Raw genomic sequence first — 23082 nt, forward strand, 5'->3', positions numbered from 1 at the left:
TGTACTGTGACGTTTTTTTAAAGTTTATTTTGTCTATCTCCAGGCGTTATCATTCAGCTTAAAGGACACGCCAAAGAACTTGGGGGAAAACATATCTCCATCATCAGTCCATTGACTTCTTGGGATCTTTAATTCAAATAAAATCTCCTGGTTTTGCCTGAATTGTGAAAAGGACTTCCTCGGGCCAATGAAGGCGCGATTTACTGTCTGTGAAACGTTATATTCCGTACATGATCGTCTTCCACTTAGCCGTCAACAAGAGCACGATTAAACAAGCCACAACATCAGTCGCTACAATTTCACAGTGGCATTGTAATTCATGAAAGGATGGCCAGATTACCATGATAATTTTGGCCGCTGTTCCTACCAATATCGCTGGAATTTCATTGCTACTGGGAGGTTGGTTGGCCTCCTCACCGCAGTACGCCTTATTGCCACTAACAAGGCCCTGAGTTATAGTGGGGGCTGGAGTCAAGTGGTGCCCATAATGCTACTGTACTTGGCTTGTTATTACACTCCTGAGGCTTTTATTACTCACTCCCAGCTGAACAGAATCGTCTAGCGAATGCATAACAGAATGATAAAGTTGGTCGGTCCATGAAAGGGTCTAAGCTGACAGTGTTCATAATGACAGTATGGACAAATTTGAGAGGACCGAGAGAGTGCTTTTGATTGGAGACATGAATGGCAAAGTTGGGAATGTACGAGTGGATGGAGTGGTTGGTCAGTGGGGTGTGCCAGCTGAAGTAGATGGATATGGTAGTGCTTTGGTGGACATCTGTGCTGGTAAGGGGTTGGCAATAGCCAGCACCTACTTTCGACATAAGATGATCCACCGGTATACATGGAGAGTAATGAGGAGGATGGATGGTGAACTTGTTGAACGAAAGGCAATGATAGATTACGTGTGTGTGTGGATGAGCGAATGAGAAGACAAGTGTTGGATGCAAGAGTGTGGACAGGGTGGGGGAATGGAGTCTCGGGCCATCACTTAGTGATCGCCAAGGTGAAGCGGCAAAGAAAATGGTTGAGGAGACGAAGGGGAAGACAGGAGGAAACAGCTCCTGTGAGAAGAGCGGAGAATTTGCAAGATAGTGAGAAAATGGCAGAATATAAGAGCATAGTAGAAGAAAGATTGGGGAGGTATGAGCTAGAGTAGATGGAAGGGGTGGAAGACGTATGTAAGATATTTACGGAAGGGATAGGCGCAGCGTGTGAGGTGGTTTGTGGAGTGAGGAGGAGATGCAAGGGTGTGCAAGGGACAGCATGGTGGAATGATGAGGTGAAACGAGCTGTGGAACAAAAGAAGAAGGCATATAGTGATTTTTTTTTTTATGCGAGGAAGAAGGAACCAAAGGCCATCAGGCCACAATAACAGTTCCCTCCAAGAGAAAAAACAAAATACAATAGAAAGCCAAATTCAAGATCCGATTATTTCGAGAAGCCTGGACACACTGCGTTTGAAAGACTGGAGATCATAGGCAGAAGGAAATACAGACAGAGGGAGACAGTTCCAGAGTTAACCTGTTGCATAAATGAAGGACTGGGAGTAACGGTTAACTCTTGCATTAGAGAGTTGGACAGAAAAGGGATGAGAGTTTGCTGCTAGACGGGTGCTACGCACCCGTCGTAGAGGTGGAGGAATGCATGCAGACAGTTCAGAGGAGCAGTGACCATTAAAGTAGCGATAGAAAAGAGATAAAGATGCAACAGTGCGGCAAAGAGACAGAGGTTGAAGGGAGTCAGTAAGAGGAGGAGAGTTAATGAGACGAAAAGCCTTTGACTCCACCCTATTGAGAAGAGCTGTATGTGGGGAGCCTCCCCACACATAAGAGTTGTACTCCACACAGGGGCAGAAAAACCCCTGTATAGAGTCAACAATTGAGCAGGGGTAAAGAAAGAACGGAGTCGGCTTAGCACACCCAATCTCTTGGAAGCAGATTTTACAAGAGATGTAATATGATCTTTCCAAGATAAGTCCCGAGTAAATGAAACCCCAAGCATGTTCAAGGATGATGTGGGATTAAGCTGAATATTATTAAACATTAGTGGGTATACCTGTGGAAGATTTTGTTGGGTTGATAGGTGTAAGAACTGAGTCTTAGATGCATTAAAAACAAGATTATTTTTACCCCAGTCAGAGATATGAGTCAAGTCAGACATTAGGTATGCCATAGCCTCATCCCTTGTTTGTTGAAGTAACTGCTGAGATGGGCGTTGCGGGAACCGAATGGAAAGGTGAAAGGTGGAGTCATCAGCTTATGAGTGGATAGGATTAGATGTACAGCTTAGAAGAACATTGATGAATAAAAGGGAGAGAGTCGGTGATAGGACAGAGCCCTGAGGAACACCACTGTTGATAGATCTAGGAGAAGAACGATGGCCGTCTACAACAGCGGCTATAGAACGACCAGAAAGGAAGCTAGAAATGAAGGCACAGATAGAAGGATAGAAACCGTAGGAGGGCAGTTTGGAAATTAAAGATTTATGCCATACTCAATCAAAAGCCTTAGAGATGTCAAGTGCAATGGCAAAGCTTTCGCCAAAGTCCCGAAAGGAGGATGACCAGGAGTCTGAAGGGTAGGTGAGAAGATCGCCAGTGGAACGTCCCTGACGGAACCCGAACTGACGATCAGAAAGAAGGTTGCGATAGGAAAGATGCCTTAAAATTTTTCTATTGAGAAATGACTCGAAAACTTTTGAAATATAGGACGTTAAAGCAATTGGACGATAATTGGAGGGTTGGGATTGGTCACCCTTCTTTGGGAAAGGCTGAATGAGAGCAAACTTCCAGCAAGAAAGAAAGGTACAAGTTGACAGACAAAGGCGAAAGAGTTTGCCTAGGCAGGGTGTAAGCACAGAAGCACAGTTCTTGAGAACAACAGGAGGGACTCCATCAGGCCCACATGCCTTGTTAGTATTGAGGCCAGTGATGGGAGAAAATACATCAGCTGAAGAAATTTTTATGTCAGCCATGAGGAAGTCAGAGGGGGGAAGTGATGGAGGAACAGCACTGGAATCGTCTAAGGTGGAATTGGAGGAGAACGTCTGTGCAAAGAGATCTGCTTCATCAGTAGAAGAAATAGCTACAGAACGATCAGAGTAGAAAAGAGGAGGGAAGGATGATGAAGTAAAGTTGTTAGAAAGGTTTTTGGCAAGGTGCCAGAAGGAGCGGGAAGAATTTGAGTTGGAGAGTTGAGAGCACTTAGTAGGGATGAAATTATTTTTAGCAGAGCGAAGAACAGACTTAGCACGATTCCGGGCAGAAATGTAAAGATGATGTGATACAGGGGTGGGTTGGCTCCAGTACCTTTTGTAGGCCCTCTCCTTGTTGCGGACAGCATTGGAAGAAGCGTGATTAAACCAAGGTTTTTTTGCATTAGGCAGAGGATACAAGAAAGGAATGTATGCTTCCATGCCCGAGAGAATAACCTCAGTAATGCGCAAGGCACACCCAGATGGCTCCCGGCCATGGAAGCAATACTCATTCCAGGGAAAATCAAAGAAGTATTGCCTGAGGGCCTCCCAATCCACGGCTCCAAAATGCCGCAGACGACGTTTCCCTGGAGGGTCCACAGGCCGTACTGGAGTGAAAGGACAGGTTAAGGTGTTAAGGTTGTGATCGGAGGAGCCCAACGGAGAGAAAAGATTAACAGTGTAAGCAGAAGGATTAGTTGTAAGGAATAGGTCAAGTATGTTGGAGCTCTCTCCAAGGCTGTCTGGGATATGGGTAGGGTGCTGTACAAGCTGCTCTAGGTCATTAAGGATAGAAAAGATGTAGGCTTGTTCAGCAAGTGGATCAGTGAAAGGAGAGGAGAGCCAAAGGTTGTGGTGAACATTGAAATCTCCAAGAATGGAGATTTCAGAGAAAGTAGAAATGGATAGAATGAGTTCCATCGTAGAAGTAAGAGTGTCAAAGAATTTTTGATAGTCAGTAGAATTAGGGGAGAAGTAAACAGCACAGATATATTTAGTCAGAGAGTGACAGGAAAGCCGAAGCCAGAGTGTAGAGAATTCAGAAGAATCGAGTTCGAGGACAAGATAAGTCGTTGTGTATATATACACAACAGCCACCTTTGGCTTTGAGATGAGTATAGAGAAAGTAGGAGGATACAGAAAAGGGTTTGCTGTCAGTTGCCTCAGACAGCTAAGTCTCAGTCAGAAAGAGGTGAGGTTTAGAGGAGAGGTGGTGCTCAACAGAGCGAAAGTTAGAGGAAAGGCCGCGAATGTTGCAGAAATGAAGAAGAAGTGAGTCAGACAGTGGTTCCAGGCAGCTCAAGTCGTCACCGGGAAAGGGGCGGAAGGTGGGGGCGTTTATGCCCCTCCCCCCTGGGGACACCGAGGCTGAGTGTTGAGATGCCATGATTATTTTTTTTTTTTTAATTTTGGAAAAGGAAATGTAGTGTTTACTGTGCATGTAGTTTGGCACAGATAGTTAGAGAAATTTGTATTGGAGAGCATGCTGGCCTACTCTCTGTGTAACTCAGACACTGAAAAAGTTCAGCAAAGGGGGATGGTCAGGAACTAGTCCTGAGGGCTGATGAAACGGGAGCTCCAGCACTCTCCGTCAGAGGTAGGGGAGAAGATGAGAGAGAGATAGGTATATGTGAGTAGGAGAAGGGAGGTGAAGAGACTGGTGAAGGAGAGTATGAAGAAAGTGGATGAAGAGTTTGGGAGGAATCTGAGTGTGAAGTGGAGGGAGAGTAAGAAATTGTTTTGGAAGGAGGTAAAGAAAGTAAGGCAGTGTGAAAGGGGAAATAGTGGGGGAGTGAAAGATAGGAATAATAGATTGCTGGTGAAGAGAGAGAAATTGAGGAGATGGAAGGAGCACTTTGAGGATTTGTTGAATGTAGAGAGTGACAGCAGTGCGAGTATAAGTGGTTGGGGCATGGCTGGGAGAAGGAGAGATGAGAGGAGGGAGGAAGAGATCAGTAGGACGGAAGTAGTGGAAGCAATGAAGAAGATCAAGTTGGGGAAGGCCCCAGGAATTGATGGAGTGTTTGGTGAAATGCTGAAGTATGGAGGTGAAATTATTGTGGAATGGATGTGGAAGTTGTGTAGATTGGCTTGGGAAGAGGGAAGGGTTCCAGAGGACTGGAAATCAGGTATAATTGTTCCTTTATATAAAGGAAAAGGGGAGAGAGAAATATATGGTAACCATAGGGGTATTTGTCTTCTTAGTGTGACTGGAAAAATATATGGTAGAATACTCATTGATAGGGTTAGGCATATGACAGAGGAGCTAGTTGGAGAAGAACAAGGGGGATTTAGGAAGGGAAAAGGATGTGTACAGTAGATCAGATATTTGGTCTAAGATGTTTAGTGGAGAAGTATCTGGAGAAGGGAAAGAAAGTGTATGCTGCCTTCATGGACTTGGAGAAAGCTTATGACAGAATAGATAGGCAAGGTATGTGGAAGGTATTAAGAATATATGGAGTGGATGGGAAATTGTTGAATGCTGTGAGGAGTATGTACGAAGGAGCTAGGGCTGCGGTGCGAGTGGATGGTGAGCTGAGTGAATTTTTTTATCTCAATGTGGGACTGAAACAGGGTTGTGTAATGTCTCCATGGCTGTTTAATATATACATGGATGGGGTTGTAAAGGAGGTGCAGGGTAGGGCAGTGGATGTGGGGGTGGCTTTAATGAATGAGGGTGAGATTTGAAAGCTTCCGGTGTTGCTGTTTGCTGATGATACAGTATTGTTGAGTGAAGATGAATGGGAGATACAAGGTTTGGTGAATGAATCTGGGACAGTGTGTTGGAGGAAGCTGAAAGTTAATGTAAACAAAAGTAAAGTTATGGTGTTTGAGAGAAATGAAGTCACAGAATGTACAGTGAGGTTGGATGGTGAGGATATGGAGAGTGTGAGTGCATTTCAAGTATTTGGGTAGTGTGATGAGTAAGGATGGAACTTTAGGAGATGAAGTGCGTGAAAGGGTACAGCAGGGAAGGAAGGTTCTTGATTCACTGAAAGCAGTGATGAGAAATAGGGAGGTGAGTATGGAAGTTAAGAAGTCACTGCATGATAGTATTATGATCCCTACCCTGACGTATGGAAGCGAGGCGTGGACCCTGCAAGAGGGAAACACGTCAATAGTGAGAGCAGTGGAAATGAGTTACTTGAGAGGAGCGTGTGGAGTGACATGGAGGGACAGGTTGACGAATGAAGAAGTGAAGGAACGTTGTGGGGTGGATGTGGATGTGGTTGAGAAGATTAGGAGAAATACACTGAGGTGGTTTGGACATGTGGAGAGAATGGAGAATGAAAGACTGACTAAGAGGGTGTATGTAGGTGAGGTGGAGGGAGGGAGAGGGAGAGTTAGACCGAGGATGAGGTGGAGGGATGGAGTTGAGAGGTATATGAGAGAGGGGGGGGTGAGTTGGGGGGAGGGTAGTCAAGTGGTGGGTGACAGAGCGACTTGGAGGCGTTATGTCTGCGGCCACCCTTTGCGGGATTAGGGCGTCGGGCTATAGATAGATAGATAGACAGAATTCTTCAAGCGTTTTGTAATACACTCTCAGTTGAATACACTCGCCTGGCTTCAGCTGGAATAGAATATCATACCGGTAGTTTCCTCAGTCAAGAGAGGGTAACTGGTGACAGCATTAACACTCCCAGGTTTTTAAGTCTTGCTCTCTGGTAGGTAAAGCCGTCAGCCATTACTTAAAATGGAATACCAATATTGGCGAAATATCTAAATTGTGTTTGGCGTCAGGAGTGGTGTGTGGTTGGTGTCAGATGCGGTGTGTGGTTGGTGTCAAGTGTGGTGTGTGGTTGGATATAAGTGTGGTGTGTGGTTGGTTCTAGGTGTGGTTTGTGGTTGGTTTTAGGTGTGGCGTGTGGTTGGTTTGAGGTGTGGTGTTGGTTGGTTTTAGGTGTGGTGTGTGGGGGTGTCAGGTGTGGTGTGTGGTTGGTGTTAAATTATGGTGTGTGGTTGGTGTCAAGTGTGGAGTGTGGTTCGTGTCAAGTGTGGTGTGGCGTGTCAGGAGTGTGTGGTTGGTTTCAGGTGTGGTGTGTGGTTGGTGTCAGATGCGGTGTGTGGTTGGTGTCAGATGCGGTGTGTGGTTGGTGCCAGATGCGGTGTGCGGTTGGTGTCATGTGTGGTGGTGTTAGGTATGGTGTGTGGTCGGCGTCAGTTGTGGTATGGTGTGGAATTGTTTGGTTTCCCTAGTAGCAATACCCCCGTTATTGCAACCACCCGGACCTGATTTAGTTGGGTTGGTGGCAGGTGCGGCCCATGATGCTACTGGCTTGATATTACTCTGTTAATACAGTCTGCCGGATATAGCGTTTTTCGACTCGCCTCCCATAACACTAGGTATATGACAGCAACGTGAGTTCTTGTTTTTCTCGTTGATGCAGGAAAAACGTTTAAATAAATTTTCACTACAGTCAAATCATTTATCTGATAGCAAATGAGATGGAGGAATAGAAGAAGAGAAAGACGAGAGGAAGGAGTAGTTGCAAGGAGAGTGGAAAGGTTACAAGAGGATGAGAAAAAGGCAGAGTATAAGAGATAAGTGGAGGAACGATTGGGCAAATATGAATTGGAGCAGATGGGAGACGTGGAAGGTGTGTGTAAGATATTTACAGAAGAAATATGTGCAGCATGTGATGTGGTGTGTGGAAGGAAGAGAAGGCGGAGGGGGGTGCAAGGAACAGCGTGGTGGACTGAAGAGGTGAAACAGGCTGTGGCACAAAAGAAGAAAGCATACAATGAATGGGTGAGAAATAGGGGCGTGGAAGAAGTTGAGAGGCGGAAGAGAGAGTTATATGTGGAAAGGAAGAGAGAGGTGAAAAGATTAGTAAGAGAGAGTAAGAAGAGAGTGGATGAGGAATTTGGAAGGAATTTGAGTGTAAAGTGGAGGGACTGTAAGAAAATGTTCTGGAGAGAAGTGAAAAGAGTAAGACAGGGTGGAAGTGAAGTTAGCAGGGGAGTGAAAGATAAAAATGGTAGATTACTAGTGGAGAAGGGAGAAAAAGTGAGCAGATGGAGAGAACACTTTAAGAAATTGTTGAACGTAGAGGATGGAAGTAATGCGAGTATAAGTGGCTGGGGAATGGCTGGGAGTAGGAGGGAGGTGAGAAGACAGGAAGAAATCAGTAGGATAGAAGTTGTGGAAGCAACAAAGAAAGTTAAATCGGGGAAAGCCTCAGGAATTGATGGAGTGTGTGGTGAAATGCTGAAGCATGGGGGAGAGATAGTAGTGGAATGGATGTGGAAGATGTGCAGATTGGCCTGGGAGGAAGGTAGAGTCCCGGAGGATTGGAAGTCAGGTATAATTATTCCCTTGTACAAAGGAAAACGGGAAAAAGAAGTGTGTGGTAATCATAGGGGCCTTTGTCTTCTTAGTATAATAGGAAAAGTGTATGGTAGGATACTTATAGACAGAGTTAGAGAAAGAACAGAGAAATTAGTTGGAGAAGAACAGGGAGGCTTCAGGAAGGGAAGAGGTTGTGTAGATCAGATATTCATTCTTAGATCTTTAGTGGAAAAGTTTCTAGAGAAGGGAAAGAAGTTGTATGCGGCTTTCATGGATTTGGAGAAAGCATATGACAGGGTGGATAGACAAGGATTGTGGAAAGTGTTAAGAATATATGGAGTCGATGGGAAGTTGTTGAATGCTGTGAAGAGTATGTACGATGGTGCGAAGGCTGCAGTGCGTGTGGATGGTGAACTAAGTGAATTTTTCTCTTTGAAAGTTGGTTTGAAACAGGGATGTGTCATGTCTCCATGGTTGTTCAATCTGTACATGGATGGGGTAATAAAAGAGGTACAAGGTAGGGTAGTGGATGTTGGAGTGGCCCTGGTGAGAGAGGATAGTGTTTGGAAACTCCCTGTACTGTTGTTTGCAGATGATACTGTGTTGTTGAGTGAAGACGAAGGGGAGCTGCAAGGCTTGGTGGATGAGTTTGAGAGAGTGTGTAAGGAATGGAACCTAAAGGTGAATGTAGGGAAGAGTAAAGTGATGGTCTTTGAGAGAGGTGAAGTTAGTGAATGTACAGCGAGGCTAGATGGTGAGGAATTGGAAAATGTGAGTACGTTTAAGTATTTGGGTAGTGTGATGAGTAAGGATGGAGGTTTGGAGGGTGAAGTGCTTGAAAGGGTACAGCAGGGAAGAAAGGTTGCTGGTTCCTTGAAAGCAGTGATAAGAAACAGGGAAGTGAGCATGGAAGTGAAAAAGTTACTACATGACAGTATTGTGATACCAACTCTAGCATAGGGAAGTGAAGCTTGGACGTTGTTGGAAGGACACAAGTCAAGAGTGAGAGCAGTGGAAATGAGATATTTAAGAGGAGCCTGTGGGGTCACGTGGAGAGACAGGCTGACGAATGAGGATATAAAGGAGCGTTGTGGTGTGGATGTGTATGTGATAGGAAGCGTTATGAGGAACACACTGAGGTGGTGGCCATGTGGAGAGGATGGAGGGTGAAAGACTGACGAAGAGAGTGTATGTGAGTGAGGTGGAGGGGGGAAGAGGGAGGGGGAGGCCGAGGATGAGATGGAGGGATGGGGTGGAGAGGTATATGAGAGAGGGGGGTGTGAGTTGGGAGCAGGGCAGTGAAATGGCGGGGGACAGGGCGACTTGGAGGCGATTTGTTTGTGGCCACCCCAAACGGGATTGAGGCGTCTGGCAATAGATAGATAGATAGATCTATTTATACCGAGTATACTCTTATGTCTTCTCTCCATATCCATCACAACTTCACCTTTTTCCACCCTTTTTTTTTTTTCTTTTTGTCCCCTCACGCTCTGTTTTTTTACCTTCCTGAGACTTCCTTTCTTGCCTAATATTTTTAAATGTGCCTTCACTTCACTCGAACCACTAATCCAGTAACACAAATTTCCACACTGTATCAGCCCCACCGCCAAATAATTTTCTAGCCCACCCCCACCCATTTATTTCCTCACCACACCAATTTCATTATCCCCTCCCCCTTCCCCGTACCTTTTTCGATGGTTCCATGGTTTGACGCAGGTCACAGGTTGACGAGCGCGATTGTATCATTACCCCTTACAGAGGATTGTGTTAAGCTATCTATCCATCTATCCATTCACTTACCAGTCTATCTATCTATTATCTGTTTATCAGTTTATCTGTTTATTTATCTCTTTGTCTGCTGTCGATCTTTCTATATTATCTGTGTGGTGTGCGTGTGTTCCTTAATTTTTCTGCTAAAATACACAGTAACATTAATCGGCCCATTGAATACTATGACACTGTACAGTACATTATTGGAACTGCTGATCGAGTGAACAGAACGCCACAGATGGAGTAGTGGCCGGCCCTATGTAAAATATAGCGATTGTATTAATTGATGTATTAGAGCGGTCGTCTTGTATACCGCCAAGGTGGTTAAGCTGTCAGTGTCGAAGACAGCGAGGCTGCTGGCCCGATAGCGCCAGTGTCCAAATCCTGGTGCCACCCGCTCAAAAACCTTAGTTACGGAGATGAACACCGCGGCTACTCGCCTCATGGCGTCTGTCCCCAAGTTAACATTAATTTGCATATGTTTGATGTGTGCGAGCATCTCAGTTATACACGTCCAAGCTCTGTTTTATGCGTCTTGAAGGGCGAGTGATCCATTGGGTCGGGGAACGCCATTGCCTATCGATGGAGAAGTGACCCACCACCACCTACTACTTCATGCATGAAAATAAATGTGGAAGGCTTTCGCAATACAGAGTGAGTAATGCATGTGGAAATGTGTACTGGAATGGCCGTGATTCTGAACGAGAAAATCTATACGGAACCTCGATGCTTGAACGAGTTAACAAAATGGCCACACGACTCCTGCAATAACCAAAACAAACAGCATACTAGCGGTCTAACTTGAGCCGTATAATCATGGCTGTACTTATTAAGTGACTAAATTGACCCTACCTAACCTAGCTGAACCAATAGTTGCCTATCTTGCCCTAATCTAAACTAAATGAACTTCTCAAAGCCAACATCAAGCTTGAAATGGTCTAGCCTAAGAGATTCGATCATACCGCCAATACTTTTCTAAATTGAACCGACTTATTCCAACAGAGCTTCACAGGAGTAACACTGATCATATACTACACGACTTATAATTACAGACCTTCAAATTCTTAAACAGATCGTTTCCTCTTGGTCCAGGCTGGGTTGATCATTAGACACGATTTAATTAAGATCCAGTCTGTCCCAATGACTTGCTCTCTGGGAGTCAATCTCTGTTGTTAGGATGACGTATTAATAGTTAATTGTTTATACTCGTCTATATATACATTTTTAACTTGGGATAACTCTCTCGTATGAAAGAGGGTATTTTGTTAAATGTTTTACCAACTAGATTGGTACCTTTATTACCCTCTCTCTCCGGTAGTACGTGTGTTGTTACATTCGCTTCATGTTACGTTTCCTCTTTTTTCGTTTAGTTTTTTTTTTTTTCACAAGAGCGTATCGTTAAAATGATTATGAAGAGTTTTATATAATAACTTTAAATTTTAACTTCAATACCCTATTTGTACGATAATGCTTGAGTTTTTTTTTTTTTTTTTTCAGCTTATCACGTTTTACACAAAGGAGTGTCATTTACTTTATGCCTTGGCGCCTTAAAGCAGTTAAGGTTTTATACGCCATTACACTGGCGAGGCTTCGCACACACCTGATATAAAACAGGTCACTTCCCTATTACCCAAAGCCAGCAGGCGAGCTGCCAGCGGTGGGCCAATATCGTAAACAAAGCGTTCATTATGCAAATCGTTCGCCAGGAGCGTTCTTCATAGGACCCGTCCAATCCGTCGTGCTGATTGAAGTTGCTCAGAACTCAGCACTGCAAACTGGATCAGAGGCTCTATTTATAAACTTTCTTGAGCTTAGTTACGTAAAAGATTCCTTAAAAATACCTTTGTTCACTTGTACCGCTACCAAGAATTTTACAGATAACTAGGCAGAATATTAAAGTAACATAATACATAAAACAAAACAACCTGTGTTATGTAATAACTGTTATGGACTTCTTGTAACAAGTAGTTAGGCTGCTTTACACATACAGGGCTCTTTATGTCCAGAGTTACCGCCTAGAGAGTAGAGGGGGTTGTGTAGAGAAGTGGATGAAAGGCTGAGTTATGGCCTAAGGGAGACGAGGGATAGAGTGGGAAGGAGCAAAAGAGATTAAATGGGGCTGTGAGGAAGGGGGAAAGAATGATATATGGGAATCAGGAAGGGAGGAGGGAGAGGAGAGAGGGGAGGGGCGTGTAGGTTATGAATAGCAGGGTGAAGTTTGGAGAAGGAGAGAGAGAAAAAGGTTGTATTCAAGCAAACTTATGTTGTTGAGGTTGCTGTTGTTGTTGTAGCCTGGGTCTCATCTGAAATCAGTGGACTGCAGGAAACTGGCCACATCAACTGGTCGTTCCCAGAGTCTTTGGTTGAGGTTATACTGAAGACCTGTCTATGCTGTGCTCGTGTGGTGCATGAGGTAAGTAAACTGTGGTGTAAGGGGCAAGACTGCAGTGTGACCATAGTGGATTATTTGTAAGTTGTATTTTGTGGGGTTACTGTAACTCGGAAAGGTGGGGACCGCATCGCAGTCTGACTAGGTCTACTCATGTCGCTCTGGGTAGGTTTGTTTCTGACGGTTACATGGCTGATGGAAGTTCATGAAAGACGTTATTTGGTTGAAGACTTTGGACGTCCGCGACTTGTGGTAGGTATGTGTTTCACTGTACTTAGTTGTTGCTAAGGTAATCTGTGTAGTGTTGGGGAGTTATTAGTTTCTTGCTTCGTTGTGGAGAGGGGTGAAGCTACAAGAGAGAGAGAGTTCGATCTAGAACTTGAGCAATAAACGGTGTGTCCCTCATACTGATATGATCTTCGATTAGAAGTATTTTTGGCTGTTGTAAGTGATCTATATTTGTAGTTTTAGTGCATCGTGTTGTTGATATTAAGGCTCTGTTTTGTGTTTTTGGGAGATTAGTCATGTTTAACTTCGATACCGTTAAGGCCTAGTTTAGCCTATCATAAATCACAGTTGTTCCATTGAATTGGCTGTTGACAGTTTTCAGGGATTCTTTCTGTTGTTCAAAGGTTGTGCACGTGAGTGTGTTCAAGGCATTTTTTTTTCTTTCCTAAGATACCTAAGCACTGATGTTAGTCGTATACAGAGAAAAGGTCGTGTTTGTCCATAGTAAGGCCTAGCATTTCTGATGTCGTTCCAGTAGGAGTGGCTGGATAAAGACTTGAGGGTCGTTGAGATTTTTGTCTATCTGAATTGGAGAGAGAAATTGTTGACCTGGGTGCGGATGCTCAAAACTTTAGTCCCGGTCGTTGCTCGCCAGCGCGGGACTAAGTCATCATCTGTGTTCACAATGGCTGCCGTCTGCGATGTTCAAAACAGTATGGGCGCCATGTTGTGACGTCAGCGGGACTATCTCTGGTCGGAACTCCATCAAAATTTACGACTGGTACCAAGCAGTCCTAAAGCCCATTCAGCACGGTCGTAAGGAAGCTTTGAGCCTCTCATCAGCGTTATCTACCCCTCAAAACATTAGTTAAGGTGTTTGTAATACATACAAGCATATAGCGGTATTTTATTATGGCAAGGATCCCAGGGAACTCTCATGCATGATTTGTGCTTGGTTATTGAGTTTTAAGTGACTCGCTATTGAGGCCTCTAATGAATTGTAGATGTGCAGCATAATTTTATCTCATGAGACTGTGAAAGCCTCCCTATGATGCCACATACTTCCTATAAAATGTAGGCTACTCATATATTTTCATTAGGTATGGCATGTGAACTGCTTTTCTTCTACAAACCCTCGTTCTAAGTTAGATGTGGGCAAATTTGGTATTTTTTCCGGTATATAACAGTTTAGGACACTACTGGAATTTCACATTTTAACCTCCATTCTCAAGAGTATGCATATTGAATTCCAGAGCTGACCTAAATTGTTAATTTACCTTTTTTTCCCTTTAGGGACTTTTCATTAGCTCACAACTTTATTATGACCAGTATGGGCTGTGAAGTGATAGGTTAGAGTCTTTAGGTAAGGATAGGGTAAATGTTTACAAGTGCACCTGCCTCATGGTAATAAATAATGATATAGCTCAATAGGTACATCTTGATGTCTGCGTCAAATCATTCTAATTCATCCATGGCAAAATAATAGTCTTTGAGATATTAACGTAAACCCACCACCACTTTGCACTTAGCTTAAAACCTAACCTAACATTACTTACCTGGACCCCACTGACCTAAAAACAACTTATCACCGTAATCATGAGGCCTTGGCTTGACAACCTCCAAGCAAGTTTGGGGTTTAGGTTAGGTTAGTTAATTTAGGTAGATTAGGTTAGATTGGGGCTAAAACTTTGTTGGATGGGCCTAATGGGTTATTAACAAATATAAAATCTGTCAAAGATTATGTTAGAAAAGAAAAACATTGCAAAACAGGTCTTAAGGAAAAAAATTCCAGTTTATTGACTAAACTGAATGCTTGAATTTAGTTTTTACGTCCGAAACATCACGTTGAATTCGACTGACAACATTGACAGCATCAGTAACATACTGCCAAGCTGCCGCCTTCATCCCGACTCCTGTTGAGGCACTGTCAAATGAAAATTTTCCCAATATAAAGTCTTGCTTCTCTGCAACACTTGTTGCCATAGCCAGCAGCTCTGCATCAGTAAAGTTTGGGCGCCGAGGTCTCTTGGTTTTATGTTCACCTTCCATTGTGAAGTAGGTTAGTATTAGCAGAGAGGCGTGTGGCGAGTATCTACAGTAGACTGTGGCGGTGATATTTGTTGTTACCAGCATGCACGAGTTGTCTGTTTAGAAACAATCTCCTTGATTATCATTGGGTGCCTTTTTTGTTACACTGATTCTAATTGGTTGCTATCAGATCAGCTGGCGAACTGCCTGCCCTCTGCCGCTTGATGGGACTAACACTTATACCCGCCCTACGACTGACCGCTTCTCGTTTGAACATTGGTGGAGGAGGTCAGTCATAAGGCGGGAATAACTTAAGACGGGACTAGAGGAGCGACCACCGACGGCGGGACTGAGATATGACCAGTTTTGAGCATCCGGCCCCTGGTTGGTAAGACAACCATTTCATTTCGTCTGAGCTAGTTTTCCAGTGATTAGAGGCAGTGTTTTAGCTGGGATGCAGCGTCCTGAGCTTTGGAGTGTTGTGAAATTATTACCAAGTCGTCAGTATACAACAATACTGTGAATGAAGGTGGAGGAGCTTGCTGGTCACGGAGGAAAAGGTAAAAGAGTGAAGGTGAAAGGATTTGACTCTGTAGGACAACGGTATATAGTACTCTGAACTGAGGACTTCAGCTGTGGCAGAGCACCTGGGATAGTCTACCTGAAAGAAAATTGATCAGACATTTTTTTTATTTCTTCATTTGTGTCCAGTATCTTATATACTGGGATAGATTTTATCTAAAACTATAATGCTGATTTTTAATTGCAGTTGTTTTTCACTGATGCCATCAATTATGAGTTGCTTTGACTCGGAGTTGTGAGTGGTGGCTGAGTGTTAGGTCATAATCCTGAGTGTTAGGTCATAATCCTGAGTGTTAGGTCATAATCCAGAATGTGAGATGATGTCCTTTAAAAATAAATTTCCCATGACTTTAGAAGGTGTGCAGAGTTGGGTATTGGTCAGTATGATTCAGGGACTATAGGGGTTTTTTCCTGGTTTGCAAGTAGGGGCAATGGCTGCTTTCTTCCGGGCATCGAATATTATAAGTCCAAGGGAAGTAAAAATTTTCGATAAGTGTTTTTAATACTATGGGGACAAAATTTTTAAAGTTGCCATATAGAATACAATCGAACACCACAATCCTAGTTTGTGTGTGCGTGTGTGTGTGTGTGTGTGTGTGTGTGTGTGTGTGTGTGTGTGTGTGTGTGTGTGTGTGTGTGTGTGTTTCTTTTAATGTTTTGCGGTGCTTATGATAGTGGAGTTAGTGTTTGTGTATTTCCTTTAAGTTTTCTGATTTTTCTCTGTGATGGAACTTTTCTGACGACTGATGCAGCCTCAACATTACGAGAGAAAAGAAAAATAAAATGGAAGAAAGAGTAATAAGAGAGAGAGAGAGAGAGAGAGAGGGGGGGGAAGAGGAAGGATATTACAGAAAGAAGACACATTCAGGTTTTCAGAGCTGAGAGGAGATTCTTGATGGAGAGAATAAGAAATGGAGGATCCAAGGAGTTCCAACACTAAGAAAATAAGAAAAAAATTGCTTGATTAATACGTCGTCTCCCCCTTTCCCAACTCGTTAATCTGACTTACTTGGGATAGTTTGAAATTTTTATTCAATTTAAATATCTGTTGCAAAGAAGCATGGACCAATTTAACTTGTTCTGATTCGTATTGCTTTTCAATTATCCCAGAACCATGAGAGAGATTTGTTAGATACATTATTGCTACCTGCAGACAGTTTCAGTCGATTCTGGAAATATCTCTCGTACTAAATCGAATATTGATTACTCAATAAATCCTCTCCATTTATAATTAAATCTTCCCAGTTTAGAAAGAGCTCTCATTAAAACAAGTTGTATCATTTACCGATAGTAATATCAAACTATTAAAAAAAAAAAAAAAAAATTGTGGTGGAAAAAGTTTAACGTATACAGACACCGTCCGGAAAACTGACTCTGATTCAGAGAAAATTATTTGCCAGTATTACACCGGAATACGTGAATCGTCCGTTCAGCTAAAAATGTCTAAGGTTTTCGTTCAAACCTCTTGACAGAGTAAAACAGTGCTACATCTTTACAACAATTATCACACTACAGTGTTAATCTGTGGTTATAGTTGTATTTAAGATAGAGAGATGGTAATTTCAGGCCAGGTTATAATGGATGAAGTATATGGCTAAAATTACTCTACCGAGACATTGCGAGTAACGGAGCCAAGTACAGGTGCATGTGGTGTGAAAATATGTTTCTGGAATGGTTAATGGTGTCAAGTGAATGGGGTGACCCTTTTCTTTAATTTATTTTTTATTTGCCCCGTGTTTTTGCTACTTCCTGCCCATTTTAGGAAACTCAGAAGTGTACAAGATATCGCCTCTAAGGTGTGTAAAATCGTCTGGTTGTGGCCTGACTGAAATAAACAATGATACATGAATAAGAACTTTGGTTCGTGTTCTCTGTGGCTTTGGATATTTCATAACACCTATTGTTCTGCTGTTTGTGTTGCACATTACACAATAACGTATTTTAGTTACGTTGATTGTGTCAGCTTTATACATAACACAAGTAAAATCTACATGCATTCTTTATACACGAGTATTCAAAATAAATCGCTAGGGAAGAGATGTTTCGAATTCTCTTAAATCAGTGATAATGCCGATCAGAAGTCAAGTTCACTTATGGCTGTATCATCATTATCAACATCAGCAGCAGCAGCAGCAGCAGCAGCTTATTCATCATCATCATCTAGAGGAACAAAATTCAATATGTTATGATGAAATGGTTTACAAGGATGTTTGTGACAACCTACATCGAAAACATGTGCCTATGATATTGTGAACGATTTTTGTTATAGGTATTACAGGCAGACATATTATGTATCTAAGGAAACACCGTACAGTGAAAGATAAACAACGTCCCTTTGCCCCAGTGAATAAATGGCGTTCTGTATATTCACTGCTTGTTAATATGTGTCGTTTTCATTCAGCTTACGAATGGCGGAAGAAAGCATGCTCTTAAGAAGAAAGAGAGACAGATTATTGGACTTAGAAGAGCTCACTTGGGTTCTTGTCGCTCTTGGTAATCCATTGAGTAAGATAGATATAAAAAATCAAGCACCCTATCCCTCTTCACCCAATAGCTCATCCTTTGCGAGGGCCGACATACAAACTGCTTCTTAGTCAGAAACAAACAGTAGAGGACGAAATGTTGGTGTTGGAGCAGGTGCATATAACCATTCAGCCTCTCCATCGAGTTCACATTTTAATGATTTTTACCTCGTTAATACGCCCACTGTTCTTACAATTCTCTGTGACATATTGCAATATCTCGGTAAGGGAAACACTGCTTAGCAGCCTTGATTTGCACAATGGATAGTAGCAAATTCCCTTGAACAAGAGTGAGGCAGATAACAGCTTTCACTTTCAGCCAGGGTCTGTTTGATCTTATTCAAATGCATGCCAGTCTTCGGAATGCACCTCTAATATTCCAGAGATGTTTTCAATACCTTATTTGCCGGCAAGCTTTGTAATACTGTTCTGGCTTATTTAGATAATTTTATAATTTTGTGTAAAGATGTGGAATGTCACTTTTCCAAACTTTGTTCGGCAACCACTTGGCTTAAACTGAAGTTTTCAAGGTGCGATTTCCTGAAATCAAAAATAAAATTCTTAGGTCATAGCTGGTGATGAGATTCACATGATTCCCGATAAGATTCAAGCAGCATGAGGTTTACCAGTACCAAAAACGCTGATCAGCTTCGTACTTTCCTTGGTCGCAGTGACTATTATCGTTTCGTTTCGTTTTTGAGGGCTGCAACATGCTTGTATGCGTCGGCCTTGGTCACCTTATGGCGGCTCTATATGCTGCTCGATCCATGGAAGCCTCCCTGTTCAGTCCCTTAACACTGGGGTCACACGTAATGACCTCGTCCCACGTCTTTTTCCGTCTACCCCTCACAACCCCACCCCCAGTATTACCGCTTCTCACTTTCTACACGCAAGTATCATCCCCCATCCCCTCCACATGCCCAAACCACCTCAATCTACCTCTCCTCATCACAGCACCAAAACACTCCAGTTCCATCCTACCTCTCCTCATCACAGCACCAAAACACTCCAGTTCCATCCTACCTCTCAACTCTTCCATCATAAACCCAGCCCCCCCAGGCCTTGCACGCAGGGACCCACTGCACATCTACCTTATCATTTTCATTTCTGTACGTTTGAGCCTGCGAATATCCTCCTCCTTAACTGCCCAGGTCTCACTATCACACAGTATTACACTCCTAACACATGCTGCATACAAACATCTCTTAGCAAACAGGGAGAGCCCTCGTAATGTCAGGAGAGGCAACAGCTCCCTGAACTTCTTCCAAACATTTTTCACTCTAGCCTCACCTCCAGCACAAAACATGTCTCCCAGATAGCAAAACTCTTCCACACACTCAAGAGAATCACTAGCAAGTTCAATCCTTTCATGCCTGACAACCTCCACCTGCTCTCCCGGACACGCTCTGACAAACTTGCATCAACTGTGGGCAGCTGGGAGCGCCCATGAACTCACACTCTCTCCCCCGCGATGCAGAACCTCTGCTTATCAAAATTCATTTATCTCCAGAACTACTACTCTCTGGAATTCACTTCCTGGGACTTGCTTCCCACAAATATTTAATCCAATTTTATTTAAATCCAGTTGTTATAAATATTTTATGAATGGAGGATGCCTTTAGGCACATGGACTTTTTTTTATTTCCTTTGTTTTTCCTTCCTCCATTCATTGTCTCTTAAGAAAAGAAAAAAAAAAATCATCATTACCTCGCAGTCTACCTCTAATACCACTACATCTCTTATGCGCTCACTTATCACACACACTGCACAAAATGGAATTACTTCCTACGTACTTGAGGCAAATTCCACATGGCCACTCTCCCTCTTCTTTGACAGTACCGCCACCGACCCTAATTATCATCACTTTTGTTTTATCTGCATTTACTCTTAAGCCCTTGTGCCTCATACCATCACACCATTTCCTAAATCTCTCGTCCTCCTCCCTTTCATTCCCTGCAATCAACACCAAATCATCAGCATACATCTCCCACGTAGTCCATTTCTAAAGGCACGTGAGAGGGCTTCAAATACCATGATAAACAACAAGGGACTCAAAAGTGAACCCTGATGCACAAAAACATTCACGGGAAACTCAGCACTTCAATCTCCATTCACTTTTACCTGGGTGCAAGCACCCACATATATGGCCATAACCACCCTAACCAGTCATTCCTCGATCCCAAGCTCTCTCATCGCCCACTTCACCACCTCTCTAGGGAGTCTGTCAAAGGCCTTCTCCAAAACAACAAAAACAAAGTACAGTTCCCTTTTCTTTCCTATATATTTTTCCTAAACCTTTCAAACAATGAATATGGCATTAGTCGTCCCCTTGCCTGGCATAAACCCAAACAGCATCTCATCAATATTCACTGTTTCTCTAATCATGACTTCTAGAATTCTCTCCATTACCTTCATTACCTGGTCTAAACGCTAGATACTTTTATATTTTCCTATTTCCAGGGCATCACCCTTCCCTCTGTACACATGTACAGTTACAGTCTTCTGCCAACCATCTGGGACAACACACTCATATATAATCATATTTATCAGGTCAGTGACTAACCTCACTCCTATATCTCCTGAGGCCTTCAGCATTTCAGCAGTCAACCCATACACACTGCAGCCTTACATTATATAGGTACCTTGCTAATGTTACTTTAAATAGGGAACCTGCAGAAGAAGAGAGTTACACTCACAAATGCAGTTTTTCTAGTTTTCCACACTATCCTGCTTTTCAAATATTGTACAGATGTCTGTTCAATCAGACTAAGTGCTGTCCTCATACAGAGAGATGCAGATGGTCGTTGGCATACCACCGTATGAGGGTAGCTCTAAATCATGACGAGTAGCCTTGCTCTGGAATACCCCTTGAGATTTTGTTGTCTGGGTTCTTAAGCATATCCGTTACATTATTTTTGGCACTGACATCACGGTCAACACAGATCCTGTAGCAGTTTGAGATCTTTTGTAGGCTGACTCACTCACTGGCATTTAATTATTCAGGAATTCGTACTGACATTTAAATATTTACAAGCCAAGCAACTACTGTTGATGACGTCCTCACTCGCAGTATTCCCGTTACCGTTGTATATCAATTGTCTGATTTTTGTTCACAGTCCATAAAGGAGGAATAACATAAGGATCCTTTGTATTCTACAGACATACATGTCATAGAATCTGGGGATTATACCAGTTTCCCTGACTTGCCAGTTACATTTTCACACTCAATTTTCTCTCTGGTTCATGATGTTCCTCACGTAACTCATCCAGGGAGAGACAGATGTTTATCCAAGGTCAGAAAAGAATATTACTGGCCCACAGTGAAGAGGGATATTGAGTAATGCGTTCTTCTTTGTGTGTCTTATGCCCAGCACAAGAGTACTACCGGGAAACCTACCGCAGTTCTTAAGTATCATACTCCTGGAGAAGTTTAGGGTATCATCGCCATTAATTTACTGCGACTTCAAAGAAGCTATCACAGCTGTAATCGTATTCATGTTTCTGTTGATCATTTCTCATGATTTTGTTTCAGCACTGTTAGTGTTCAAATCGCCTGGTGCGTGATCCAATACCGGTATGTATCCTCCTACTACTTCCGATGTGCCCATGTGCTTATCGCCTAGACCGGTCAACTGATCATCGTGAGGGACGCACTATTTGAGGTGTATTAACTGTAAGACTTTCCGATTGTCCCTGAGGAAACTGGGTTCTTTTCACAAGCTTACAAGGACTTTCTTGTTATACAGCCTTTCTACAAAGGATGATCTGAGTCATGATGCTAAGCTTCTGTTGGCTGGACTTATCAGGTTACTGGATATAGATTCTCGCACTCATACTACGACACCATTTAACTTTACAAACTTGCAAAAGTGCTGAAAGTTGCATCACAAACATGATATTTTAAATTTCGTAAGCATTGACCAACACTGCGTTAGGTTAGCATACGCATGAGCTAACCCTTACTGCTAAAACTCACCTAAGAATATCAAAATCGTTATATATATATATATATATATATATATATATATATATATATATATATATATATATATATATATATATATATGTATATATTTGTGTGTGTGTGTGTGTGTGTGTGTGTGTGTGTGCTTTGTCAGTGGCCTGAGCGTACCAACTGTTTAACCGTTTTTTTAGTAATTCATTCAAATTTTCTCATAATACATTTTTTTTTAAATTAAAATGCCATTATAACGATGAAATAAGTAATCAGTTAAATGAAACAAGTGGTTAAAACTGCTGAGGGACAGTAGGCTGCTTCAGACGGCTAATGAGTCTTGAGTGGATCTGGCTTCTCAGGTTGCATCATGGTGTGACGACACTTCTAATAGTGCTGTTGTCTAAGCTCTGTGTGTGGGTGACGTAGGCAGGTAAACTATCTGATTGGACCATCTGGCTGTTGCCCATACCTGCACTGACTATATATGTTTTCTATTGGAGCTGTATATGACAAAACTTTAAGTATTCCGTCTTGGCCCGCTGTATGGTTATTCAGTATAGTTTTTTGTTCATAAGTAACATAAACTCTGCAATCGCGAATCGGGTGTTGTCCTGACATTTTCATTATGTTTATGGTTTCAACTAGGTGTTGTCTTGTTAGTCTCATAATTATGATTGCGTATGTGATCTGAAATGGCTACAAATTGTAGGTAAATAGGTGTTTGCTTGCTGAGTGTAGTGGTTGTCATGCCTGTGTAGGTTATGTGACGAGTCTTGCAATCCTCGAGTTGGCACAGAAATGTGGGCATTGATTAGATTTGTTATATATATATATATATATATATATATATATATATATATATATATATATATATATATATATATATATATATATAATGGAATTACAATTTCTTATGTTTCTTTATGAAATGACGAAGTTTAACATATTTTTGGTATCTTTGAAGTGACGTTACGGTTTAAAGTATGTTTCAGTATATACTAGTTTTTTAAAAATAAGGTGGAGTCGTATGATTACCGTAAAAGATGTTATTAGATTGTTTGGTAGACATTTTCGTTCCAGCGAGCCTGATGGAGATAAACTTATGAATTTCATTATCAGTAATGGAGTTTGGACGTAAGTTGTTACCAACTTTTCTAACTTATCAGTTCTGCAAGGAACTGGCCCCAAGAAGAGCAAACATTGTAAGTGCGATGGAAGTATAATCTTGTGGCCGAGAGTTTTTCTTGTAGGACACCCACTCTAAGCACTGAAACATTTAATATATACATTAATATTCTATGCAATACAAGACCAAATGGTATTTTAGATTGTCTTGGCG

Source organism: Coenobita brevimanus, chromosome 18, assembly GCF_032717465.1.
Source record: "Coenobita brevimanus isolate Jiangsu-jjx chromosome 18, ASM3271746v2, whole genome shotgun sequence".
Taxonomy (NCBI): Eukaryota; Metazoa; Arthropoda; class Malacostraca; order Decapoda; family Coenobitidae; genus Coenobita; species Coenobita brevimanus.